This window comes from Lepisosteus oculatus, chromosome 1, assembly GCF_040954835.1.
Source record: "Lepisosteus oculatus isolate fLepOcu1 chromosome 1, fLepOcu1.hap2, whole genome shotgun sequence".
In the NCBI taxonomy this organism is placed as follows: Eukaryota; Metazoa; Chordata; class Actinopteri; order Semionotiformes; family Lepisosteidae; genus Lepisosteus; species Lepisosteus oculatus.
The window spans coordinates 10,494,784-10,507,107 of record NC_090696.1 but is presented as its reverse complement, the minus strand read 5'-3'; the positions used below and the strand labels follow the sequence as shown (position 1 = coordinate 10,507,107).

The window sequence follows — 12,324 nt, the reverse complement described above, 5'->3', positions numbered from 1 at the left end:
GGAGACCTAGAGCATGGGTTCCTGGTCCTGAAGGCCCATACACCTGCTGGCACAATTCCATAACTGAGCCCCTCATTCACTTTAACATGGGCTTCAATTGAACTTTTTGATTATTTGGAGCAGCAGCCTGGTGGCGGAGTGGTTAGCATTGCTGCCTAGCTCCGCTGAGGCCCTGGGTTCAGTTCTAGACCTGGGTTATCTGCCTGGACTTCGTTTGTTCTATGTTCCAGTGAGTTTCCTCTGGGTGCTCCTGTTTCCTCCCACAGACCAAAGACGTGCTGGTAGGCCTTTTCTGAAAACGTGGGCCCAGTGAGAGTGTGCGTGTGAGTGTCGATAAGGCAGGCAGACTGTGTCTACCTGCCTGCCTTATCCCATCCAGGATGTATCCTTCCTTGTGCTGTTGCTTTCCGAGATCCGAGGATCTGGCCCCTCCGCGACCTTGTGCTGGAAAAGCAGTTGGAAAAACGGATGGATGGGTTATTCTGGTAGGTTGGTGGTTATGTTCTAACTGCACTCATTCTTTCATGAAACAAGCACAAACTAAAATGAGTCATGACATATACACATTGATTTTTGTTAGACGACTGAACTTCCCCCGCTAATACAAGCTTCTGTTATTTGTTCCTCTTAGTCATTGTTGTTCGCACATATGATGGTGAATTGTAATGATATACTAATCTTATAGAACGGATAACGTAGAAATAACTGATTCATAAATGTTAGCATTTTAGACAAGTGTTTTATCTTGAGATTTATTCTGTGAATGCACAGTGTTGATATCGCTGGATGCTCTTAATTTAACAGTTATTGGTTTTATTCCATCTTTGCACAATATTTCTTACAGTAACTGGCATAGTAAACGTTTTTCAGTCAGAATTTTTTATTTGTTCATCATACAGTATTTGGTGTTCATTTGGACTATATGCAAATTTCATTTAGACAATAACTGCTTCTTAAATGCTAACATAAAAGTTTGCATCAAAAAGAGATGTTGGTAAATTCTACTTGTTGTAACACATACTTAATAGGTGCCAAACTACTAAAATACTGTACATCAGATAAGCACGTAAACTCAACTGGTTTATGTCTGGTTATGAGCCCTCGGAATGAAATGGAGACTTTAACATGCACAGTATTTCAATGAGGAGTTTAGTGTCACTTATAAAGCAGAAACAGAAATTGTGGAACCAGCTGTTTTGCCAGAGAGAGGAATAAGCATATGGCATTTCTTAAGTAATATAAAATTCCAAACAAATTAAGAACGTTGAAAAAAATTGAAAATGTTCCGATCAAGCAACTTTTGGGTTCAATTCAGGCTTCAGTTAAATAATTAAGCTGCACTGGAAATGAAACCAGAAGAGAGCAAAGGCCCTCGGCACCTGGATCAGGAAGCCTGATAAGATGCAAAGCCTGGTGAAGATGAAAGTACAGTAGATTGAAGTGATTAGTGATGCAGTAACTAAAAACCCAGTACAGCTGAAATGAACGATCAGGAACTGCCAGGAAAGTCTCGGTCTCGGTAGAGCAGCTTTAAGAAACGTGATGCTGATCCAGATGGAGATGGTAGCTCTGATGGAAGGGTCAACAAAACTGACTCGAATCTGAGTGCTACTGAACCAGCTGCAATCTCCTGAGCTGTGGTTACAGACATCATAACCCAAGCTAGGAAGGTGGAGTCTCTGGCAGAAGTCGACTGCAGGGGCCAAATGTGTACACCGAAAAACTCATGGCGCGATCCTATAGTAAGTGTCCTCAGCGGATCTAGGGACTATTATCCTTAATATGGTTTTATACTTCCTAAGGACTTTTTAGTTAATAGGAGTTCTGGTACCTGAGACGTGAGCAGGGTCCTCAAAAAAAGATCATGATTTATGTTGTGTATGTTGTGCTATTAAAATGCTGTTTGAACATTGAGAATGCCATATATAACTGCCCCACTAACTACCCAGTGGCTACTTAACTTGTGATATTTTCATTGCCTGACAAAGCAACATTGTACCTACTGTTTATAAACAGCTGGGTATTTTACTAGAGCAATCTGCGTGCAGCACCTTGCTCAAGTGAACAACAGAATTGTTCTTCTCTGTGACAAGAGAGATAGTGCCTAGGGTTCTTGAAGCTGGACCAGAAATTTTACTTAAATTGATCGGGTGAAAATCTTGGTTTTCACCCAATATCCTCCTCCGATATCCTCCGACTCCTGTATTCTTGAGGACTCAAACTGTTCAATAAAAAATCAAATAGTACAAATCAAGCCGTAAGATCCAATTCATTTCTATTAATTTTATTTCAATAAATTGGATGAAAATCTAAGATGGGCTCCTGTGTTCTTGAGGATACAAATAGTTTTAGTATATGTCCTGCTGTGTTAAATGTTTACTTTCAAGGTCATTACTGTTAATGAGAATTGATTCTCAGTTGATTTATTTGGTCACAGAATTACAAAGGTCTTATTGACAGAAATCTTAAGAAAACATTTTTAGAACTGTTGCCTCGAAGATCTAGTGTTGACTGAAAAAAAACTATCGGAGCACTTTTAAAGAGCTCAGCCATATAACTGCTAATTTTAGTCTGTGCTTGAGGTTTTTTTTAAAAACATTTGTGGGTTTACTTTTGTTGTTACTATAAACATACAGGAAATTGAGTGGCTTCCTGTAAAGATGTTTTACTTTTAAACGTTCATCTTTAAAAATACATTTTAATTTAAGTATTCTGTTTTCTATGCAGAGGTCTTAAAGGACCTCGCACTTTAAGTGCTTTGATGCACTAATGAACTGGCCACAGGAAGTTAACTGCCCAACCACTGTGGAGTTGTTTAGAGCTCTGACGGGCCATTTTTCATTCTTCACTTTTCCTGCTGAAGTTTAAAAGGAATATGAACAACAAATTCACTTAATCAAGTAGGTGCCTCTCCATTTTATTTTGAACGTCAAACATTTCAGTATGTGCCTTTATGTTAATTTGCTGCATGTAAGAAACTAGAGCAAAAAGCTCTCTTAAGTTTTGTTATTGATGTGTTTGCTAGATTTGCTTGTAAGGCTTTTGATTGCGAGACTTTCTGACCGTACTGTTTATGCTGTGCACCTGTTTTATAATCAGACATTGCAGGAAATTCACTGAGCCATTGCAGATTTGAAAGGTTGTAAGGACAAACCCAGCCAGGCTTTTAACACCAAATTCACCAGAATGCTGGTCTTGTAATCTCCTGAAAAACAGTGTGGAGGTATAAACCCGATTAACTGAATATGACCTATACAAAAATTAACTGTACAATTAACTAATTTTATTTTAAAAAGTGATTTACAAATACTAGATGGGGAGTACTGCTCAAGTTGAAACTTAAGACACCAGTGAATGAATTGCCAATAGTGAAACACAGCTGTTTCAGCTGAAATGTTTTTGCTTGTAACACTCATCCATATTCTGCAAGCACATATGAAAATGCTGAGTTAGTCATTTCCTCAGCTCAGAATCAGAGTTGGGCATGGTGTAAGCTTAGGCAAAGTGACAGTCTGTTTGTTAAGCACACCAGAACTGCATTTATACCAGGACTCTGAGCATCTACCAAGAAGTATGTAAAGGAACAAGTAAAGGTTTATTCAATGCTGAAGAGAGAAGAAAAGAAACAAAATGTTTCGGCTGTGGAGCCGTCTTCAGGTGTGAAGATTGTGCTGTTCTGTCCTTGTCTGCTATGGTATCCGTCTGCCTTTCCTTACTGTCCTGTTTATCACCTTGGTTGTGTTATGGATACAGGATTGTTGGACATGCTGTTTGTTTAGTTTAATGGGCTATTGTTGCTCTGTACAATGTAAACTTTCACAGCGAGTGATGTTCAATAAAGAGCTTTTTCTGCTTCCTATACTGGAAGGTTGGTGATGCTTGCTGCCAACACCAAGGTGTCATAAACAACTCAGAAGTGAGGTGGCAGAAAAAAAAAGCCTACAACCAGACCTGACTGCAGAAGATCCAAAAATTGTCCTGAGAGCCAACTGGGTCCGAGCAGGAAGCTTGTATACTCACTTTCATGCATGGCACCGAGCGCCAGAGACTACAACCTTCCAGAGGGAGGAATGACTGACCCTCTGACAGCAAGGATGGAAAGGAGTTGCTGAAAAGGTGCTGGCGTGGCGCAGAGATTTTCAGTTCCTAACCTCTAAGCACATCCACAGTGAGATGACAGAAGAAGCCAGGCCGTTTGAGGATATAAGAATGTAAATTAGGTGAAACGTAAGGAGGCTACTTGGCCCATCTGTCTCATTTGGGTGCTATTAGCCAATCGACCTCATTCTTGAAAGAAGCCTTGAAAGAAGACTGTCACCTTTGGCAACATGGCTGGAAAGCTTATATTTCTGTTCCCTGAGAATTGTACCAGGTGAAATAGCTGAGGTATCTGTTTGAATGGGTGGAAGGTGGTGCCTGCAGAGGAAGCTGTTTATTCTCATACTGAGAAGGGTATCTTTGATGGTGTGGGGCCTGGATGACAGCCAGATGTGGAGGTGTGAGTGCATGTGTGCTGCCCATTCACCACAGATGTGGTTGAGCATATCTGTTGCACAAAGGAAGGGGAGAGACAGGGCAGCCTAGCTGCTATTGCTTTTCCTTATTATATAAGGAGGTTTACAAATAGGAAGAAATTTAACCTATCAAATCCAGCCATTTGTTGAAAGAAATTTTGGTTTGGCTGGAACAGTTCAGTGGCTTGTCCCAAAGTTTCCTAACTCTTGAGAATGTGTTTGTTTGAAATAATAAAGAAAGCTCATGCCAGCCTCCTGTCTTTTGAGGTGGTCTTTTGAAAGTTTATTGTCTTGGAGACTGAGCCTGTTTTGGTTAATTGGGCACTGAGGATTGCCCTATGAAGACTGAGGCAGTGCTGGAAACTGAAAGTGAAAGTAGGGGTGACAGGAATTATTTCTGAGTGGGCTGTGAGAGCACTGGGAGTGTGAGAGTGAAGGAGTAGAAACAGTAGTAGTACTCCGACAGGTTAAGAGATGATGTTGGCCCTGTTGCTAGACAACATATTGAAAGTCGAATTACCACCTTTGTTGATTGACCTCTTCAGATTGCAGAAATCAGGCAAGGGTGGGCGATGATGCTGGTCAATGCTGTGATGAGATGCTGTGTTTTGGTGGACCAGTAAGTAGCTCTCAGAATTTTAAACCAATGCAAAAGGTAAACAATTAATCTCAGTACATGCATACTTTTTTTTTTTGTAGGAGTATCCACACCTAGCCACGTGGATAGGCTCCTTAAAAAAACATTGCTGCATGTCTAAAGTTTACAAAAGACCACCAGGATGTTCCACAACACTTCTGGGACAATGTTCTGTGTACGGATGAGACAGAAGTTGAGCTCTTAACACGCAGTAACGCGCAATGCTATGTTTGGAGGAAAAAAGCACTGCACACCAACACCAAAACTTCATCATGGTTTGGGGTTTTACAGGAGAATGTCAGGGTAGCAGTCCATCACCTGAAGCTTAATAGAAGTTGGGTGATGCAACAAGACAATGACCCAAAGCACAAAAGTAAAACAGAATGGCTTAAACAGAAGAAAATTTGTGTTCTGGAATGGCCAAGTCAGAGTCCAGACCTCAACCCAATTGAGAGATGCTTCAGGTATAACCTGAAGAGAGCTGTTCACGCAAGGAATCCCAGAAATATCAGTGAACTGAAATAGTAAGGAGTTGTAAGGAGGAATGATCTAACAAAATAGTGTTATTTTGTTACTAAATACAAGGGTTCACATACTTTTTCCAGCCTGGACTCTGAATGATTAAATGATGTGTTCAATATTGACAAGAAGTACAATTTTTTGTGTTTTATTAAATTAAGCAAATTGTTATTTATTATTGTGACTTAGTTGAAGATCACACCACATTTGTATGAGTAATTAATGCAGAAATCCAGAGGGTTCACAAACTTTTTCTTGCAACTCTACATACAAGCTTTAGGCTGGTCGGATCAGTTTGGATAAATCCATCGCATACTTTGGGCAGCCATTAATGTAGTGTTTAGATAAGCGAGATTAGTATTTCGCTATGAGCTGTGAAAGATCTGCACCAGCTCTAGAGAGAATAATGCAGAGGCCAGCTTAGTTTCTGTGGAGGTGATGTCAAAGACGGTGCCAAGTAATATTTATGTCAGTCTCCTGTGGGCTCAGAATTGCAAAGAAGTGCATTACAGAAGTCTAGAGTAACAGTGTACTGTAGCAGTAGAAGACCTCATGGACATATAATTGAGGAAAATAGACCTCTGGGATTCCTGGCCCAGTGTTTGCCACACTTCTGGGTAGTGTTATTATATAATAAAATATTGGCACCACTTTTCAACTTGGGATGGAGTTGAGCAACATGGCAGATGTACTGACCCAGAAGGAGCAGCTAGGAGCTACCTTAGCAGTGGCAAGCGATATGGAAGTGGCATAGGAACCACTTGCTCATGCATGCCGGTGAGCAGGATGTTATTTCTTGGTTTACCAGTTTCCAGTAATTGATGTATGAGCCAGTTATGACAATGTTATTGTTGTGCTTAGAGTGGTTGCCATGGTGTCAAATGGTGATTTGCCAAAAATCAAGTTGGTCTACGGAGCAATATGCTTGCAATGATAAAGGACTACTTGTTAAATTGCAGTGGGTTCTGGTTCTTTTAGATAATGTGATAGAGCCAATGGGGTGGGGGTGGAGGAGGATGAGTCAAGGGCCAAATCATGCCAACTGGGCGCCATCTTTGGGGGGTCGGAGGGGGGTAATAGCAGCCAAATCCCAGAAACTGCAGGGCTTTTAAAACAAGTGAGGCCCGGACCCAATGCAGGCTGACACCATACTAGCATGCTTACAAATAGTATGTAGGTAAGCAAATGTGTGTGAGATTAGGATTTGACCTTCCTCCCGAACTTCTATTATAAACTCCATATTGGACTAATTCAACCTGGCCTTTTTAACTTTCACCCTTAATACAATTGGTAAAGGAATGAAGGTGCTAGACATGGTGGAAATGCTGGGTCCCTCTCAAGTATTTCTATAATATAAAGTGCTTTGTATTTTTTGTTATGTAATTGGCATTACAACTTTGTGCCTGTTGTCCCAAAAGAGGGCATGTCATTTTTTATGCTTGAAGAGAGTCCATGAAGCAAATTGAAGAGTACAGTATGGTGGGTACCAGGACCATCTACATCTGCATGTAGCTGGCTTTTTGTAGTTGTATTGCATTATGCTGTTTTCCACCCGTTAAGACCTCAGTGCTTGACTGATACATGCTTCCCTGGTGTGTTTGTCTCTGCTATCAATCCTGATCTGTGAACCCTACTTTGTTAGCTTTATTGGGAGATTTGTCTGCCTATCTGTTTACTTCAGTAAATCAAGGGTGGCCTATCCTCAGTTACACATTTGAAACCTTAATTAACTTAATCATTGTATTAATGTGGCCTGTTTGAATGCTTGCAGTTCTTATGGCTCCAGCAGCCATATCACCCTGGAACTCACAACTGGCAGCCCACTGAAGCTTAGTAGGTGTGAGCCTGGTCAGTACCTGGATGGGAGACCTCCTGGGAAAAACCAAGGTTGCTGCTGGAAGAGGTGTTAGTGGGGCCAGCAGGGGGTGCTCACCCTGTGGTCCATGTGGGTCCTAATGACCCAGTATAGTGACGGGGACACTATACTGTAAACAGGCACCGTCCTTCGGATGAGACGTAAAACTGAGGCCCTGACTCTCTGTGGTCATTAAAAATCCCAGGGTGTTTTTTGAAAAGAGTAGGGGTGTAACCCCACCGTCCTGGCCAAATTTCCCATTGGCCCTTATCAATCATGGCCTCCTAATAATCCCCCTCTATGAACTGATAGCTGGTGTGTGGTGAGCGTTCTGGCACACTATTGCATCATCCAGGTGGGGCTGCACACTGGTGGTGGTGGAGGGGAGTCCCCATTACCTGTAAAGCTCTTTGAGTGGAGAGTCCAGAAAAGCGCTATATAAGTGTAAGCAATTATTATTAATTATTTTTATTATTAAACATGTTGGAAGTTGAGGTGGGGGCTTTAGTTATCGCATAACAACAAAAATAAATCTCAATCTTTTGCATTGGAAAAAAAACCGTACAAATATTCTACTGAAGAAACCAGTTAAGTCACTTAAGGCTTTAATTAAATAATTAAGTTCAGCTCAGATTTTATTGTCCAGGAGCAGGGCTGGAAACCCATTTAGTAGATGAGTACTAGAAACATGCACAGAGCATGTTTTTAATAAAGACTATTCAGTCTTGGGAGTATGCTTTTTATACTAGAATGCTTGTAAATGCCACTATATTTTTAATATCAATACATATTAGATATGAACATTTTTAAATATCAAACTGCGGTGGATACCATTTATTTTAGAACCCGTGATGTAATGTTGATGACATTTCATGCTACTTTCCAAATCCCTGTATCTACACACTAGTGCTGTATGACCTCATATGGGATAAATTAAAAACTTTTTGTGGCTTTTCTGTTCCCCCCAGGCATCATACCTCATTATCTGTGTGTTACAATTTTAGGAATGTGGATAATAATCAGAAACCAAAACACATGACACATCAGAAGACCAGCCCACATCACATTACAGAAAGCACGGTGTGAAAGAAAACGAATTTAAATAGACCTCGCCATGCTAATCTGATTAAAATAAGTTAGAATTCTAACCTTGGGAAAAATTACAAGTTTATTAATTAATCAACTCTAGCAGTATATTGATTGTTTTTATATTTGTGGTACCCGTACCTGGCCAATTTAAGAAATCAAGACCTAAACTGAGCAGTTTCGCAAAATGAGATGCAGTCACTTTGATTTTGTGCATAATGTAAAAATTAATAAATCTGTTCCTAACAAGCCTATTAGCATTCAATCTGGTTTGCAGAGATGCTGTAGAAGTAAAAGGAAAGCACTCTAATTATGGAGCTAACGCCTTATCAAGCTTCGGTGACTCAGCCACCTCTCCAGTGACTAATACTCATATTGAACCACTTGTGTTGTGGTTTTGAAACTGCCTTGTCAGGGGATTATGAGCATTTCCAACCATAAGTTTTTGATTTGTTTATTTTTTAACATTTTTGATGCGTAACAACTCAGATTAGAAAAAATATAATTATGTGGCATAAACGCAAAATTTGCAAGCATGACGGTGTACACAGTACGTAACCTCGGCAAAACGTTTACGTAATCAATGAAAAAAAACACTTAAAAATCCCAAAACTTGGTCTCTTACGAGACATTTAAAAAACATTTCTTAAGCACCAGGCTGATGCGAAAAGGCGAGTTCGCGGAACAAGAAACATTCAGTACTCTTCAATACTCATTCCGCCAGCAGCTGTATCGTACACACTTTCTAGGAGAAGTATGACATCGCAACAGGACCATAAATGTTCAATGTGTGTCAGGGGTAGTGGGAATATAGAGGGTAGAAACTGCAGTAAAAAATGCTAACTATTTTGAAGATTTTTCTTAGAATTTGAAATAAGAAATCCATGGTGAAGACGTGCATTTTAAAGAGCTGCAGAACGATTTTCTGTGTGGATTGGGCTGCAATCGCTACAAAGTACAAAGTGTATCGCTACAAAGTAAGACTACATCAGTTTCCCTCTGGCTGCTAATTGCTGAAAGTGTTGTGGCAGTTACCAAACCATTTTCCACTATCTGTAGGTGTAACAGCCGCAAGTTTCCCCAAGGAACGGACTGGGTCACTGTCACAGCATGGGAGGGAACACCACGTCCCTATGTGACACAGAAAGTGACACTGATCACGATGTGACACTCATCTGAGAAAGTGGGTTTGGAGAAATACCTAAATAGTACATTAATCATGTGTGAAATTTGTCATGCTCCGGATATAGCTGTGGTTATATGGTTCAGCTCTTTTTCCCCGCATTTTGCAAGGCACATTTGTTCTTAATTAGATATTAGTTAAAATGTGATACTGTACATCATAGATTACATAAATTATAGGGCATGTTTGTCGAAAACGTCTGCAATTCACACAAAACATCTATAGTTTGTCAAAAAGAAAAGCACTCTGCATTCATTTAAGTTTCTCTGAAAATGTCGGTTTTTGAAAATTAATATACTGCATACGTTTTATGAGAAAAGCAATTCATACTGATTTTATTGCAAATATATTTCAGTCGCTCAACCTGCAGTGTACTGGTTTACTGGCATGTTCTATATTTTTTGTAAGATCTGACTCAAATAAAGATTGCACAATTTTCCGTTCTCACAAATCAGTTTTTTCAGTTACTTTCTACTTGGATGTTTTACAATCAACTCTGTTGGGGGGAAAAAAAGGCAGTAATACATGCTCTCTAGAATACAGCAGTATTTACCTGCTCATACAGGTACTTGAACTGGAAGACCTGAAAATGTACAGTTGTACACATAATGTTTACAAGGCCTTTACTCCCTTCTACTTGCAATAATTTCAAGCAAACTGAAAATTTATTAGAAACGGTAATTTCTAATAAATAATAAATAAGGGTAGTTAGAAACGGGGATATTTAAGTGATACAGTACTGCAACCCTCCCACTGGTGCAGGATTCATTAAATGATGTGCAGCTACAGTATCCCTAATACCAGTAGGTATTAAAAACAAAATGATTGCATCATTGTGACCACAGCTACAATCACAAACACAATACAAGTCATTTCTAGTGGAAGTTCTCTTTATCTGAACACTCTGCTCTTAAGTACTCTTTAATAAACTCTTTAAACGGTAGTTCCTAGCCGATTTGAAAGATTTTGTCCCGATGATTTTGAATTGTTTCACTTCTTGTATGGGGAGGCTCACCTTCTGTGTGGAGATTCTCAGTGCTCAGTTTGGCTAGTGAGGCTTTTTCCTCCTACCTTAAATTCCAGCTAACTGGTGTCTCTGTATTGTGTGCATGACTTGTCTCATTCCGGGTGAAGGTCTTACAGTATGTCCTTTGCTTCTGGGGTGGCTTGTAGGTTGCTGTGAACATTAGGACAGGAAGGTTTTTGTTTGTGTGATATATGAAATAATCAAAACATGTGGCATGAGCATGAATCCTGGAATAGATTATCCTGATACTTTTGGGAAATGCTGGATTCAGTTAGAATCAGGGTTCTGGTGCAGCATATCTGAAGTCTAAATGGGAAAACAGAGACGGAATTATTAGTAATAAGCTTATTTCATCATGTACAGTATTGTAGTTGTTCTACCATAGTATGGTAATATGTTAGTTCAGTTCAGATCAGTTTATTTGTTACATGCACAAGTGCAATTAAATGCTTATTTGGACATGTATGCTTCAGTACAAAGACATTAAAGGAATCACCAAAAAACAAGCAGAGAACAGCAACAAGAAGTTAACATACAACTTTAAAAAAAAAGTCAGACGAGCAGTGTGAGAAAAAACCCATCAGTGTGAGCCAGTTGTAGGGGTAGAGTTCAGTAATCTGACAGCCTCGATCCAATGTCCACAAGCACTTGCTCATAAATCATAAATAATTGCTAAAAAGCCAGACTTGATACAACACGAAACAGGCAATAACGTACTGACGAGGAGCAACATGCAACACATCGCTACTCTCTGGCGCCATGTTGGGTGACGTAGATTAAATTAAATGAGAACATTTCAAACATAGCTCTCATTTCAATACCATAGTTCTCATGACAGTGTACCACAAAAATATTTACATCTTTTCTAATATATTTCTTAATTTTTCCTAGAAAGCTAGATTTGGGAATACTTTCAAAGCACTTATTGCCACACTTTATTTTTTAATTGACATGATGGAGTAATGTTTTAACACTTAAAACTGTGACATAACTGATTCTAATGATTAATCATTAGACTCTTGATCTCAGATGAGGACTACAGGTTTTGGAAGATAATACACTAAGTGTGTGGACAGCCTTTGAAATATATTAAAATATATTATATATATATATAAATATAAAATAAAGCCTTGATATGAAAATAGTGGCAACCAAAAGAAAACTTTCCAAATGGATTGTATTAAACATATATTTTGGCAAGATAGTATTTCTGAGGGATAATTTAGATTTTTTTTTAGTTTAACTTATTTTAGTTATATTGATCTGACCACAGGTTTTTATCACTTTCAAGTTATTACTGTGACTTTAATATAAAGTTATACAGAAGAGCCCCTCTGCCGTCCTTTGGTGTGAAAGAGAATCACACGTACTGTAGGATAAGCTCAGTAAAACGATTGTCTTACCTGTTATTATGCATTTCTCCAAAGAAAGACAGAAGTTTGGAGTAGTGCGCTATACTAGTGTGCATCAAAATGTTTATTAAGAACTGAGAGCGCTTGCTTT

The 12,324-nt window shown here is 39.3% G+C and overlaps 1 long non-coding RNA gene across 1 annotated transcript in view; it reads left to right on the top strand.

Annotated features, from left to right (window-relative positions):
* Positions 1-2,730: 2,730 nt before the first annotated feature.
* Positions 2,731-12,324, top strand: part of LOC138241242 (uncharacterized) — a 33,752-nt gene continuing 24,158 nt past the window's right edge. The window contains exon 1 of the long non-coding RNA XR_011190430.1: positions 2,731-2,900. This is a non-coding gene — a long non-coding RNA (uncharacterized lncRNA). The remainder of the gene's footprint in view (positions 2,901-12,324) is intronic.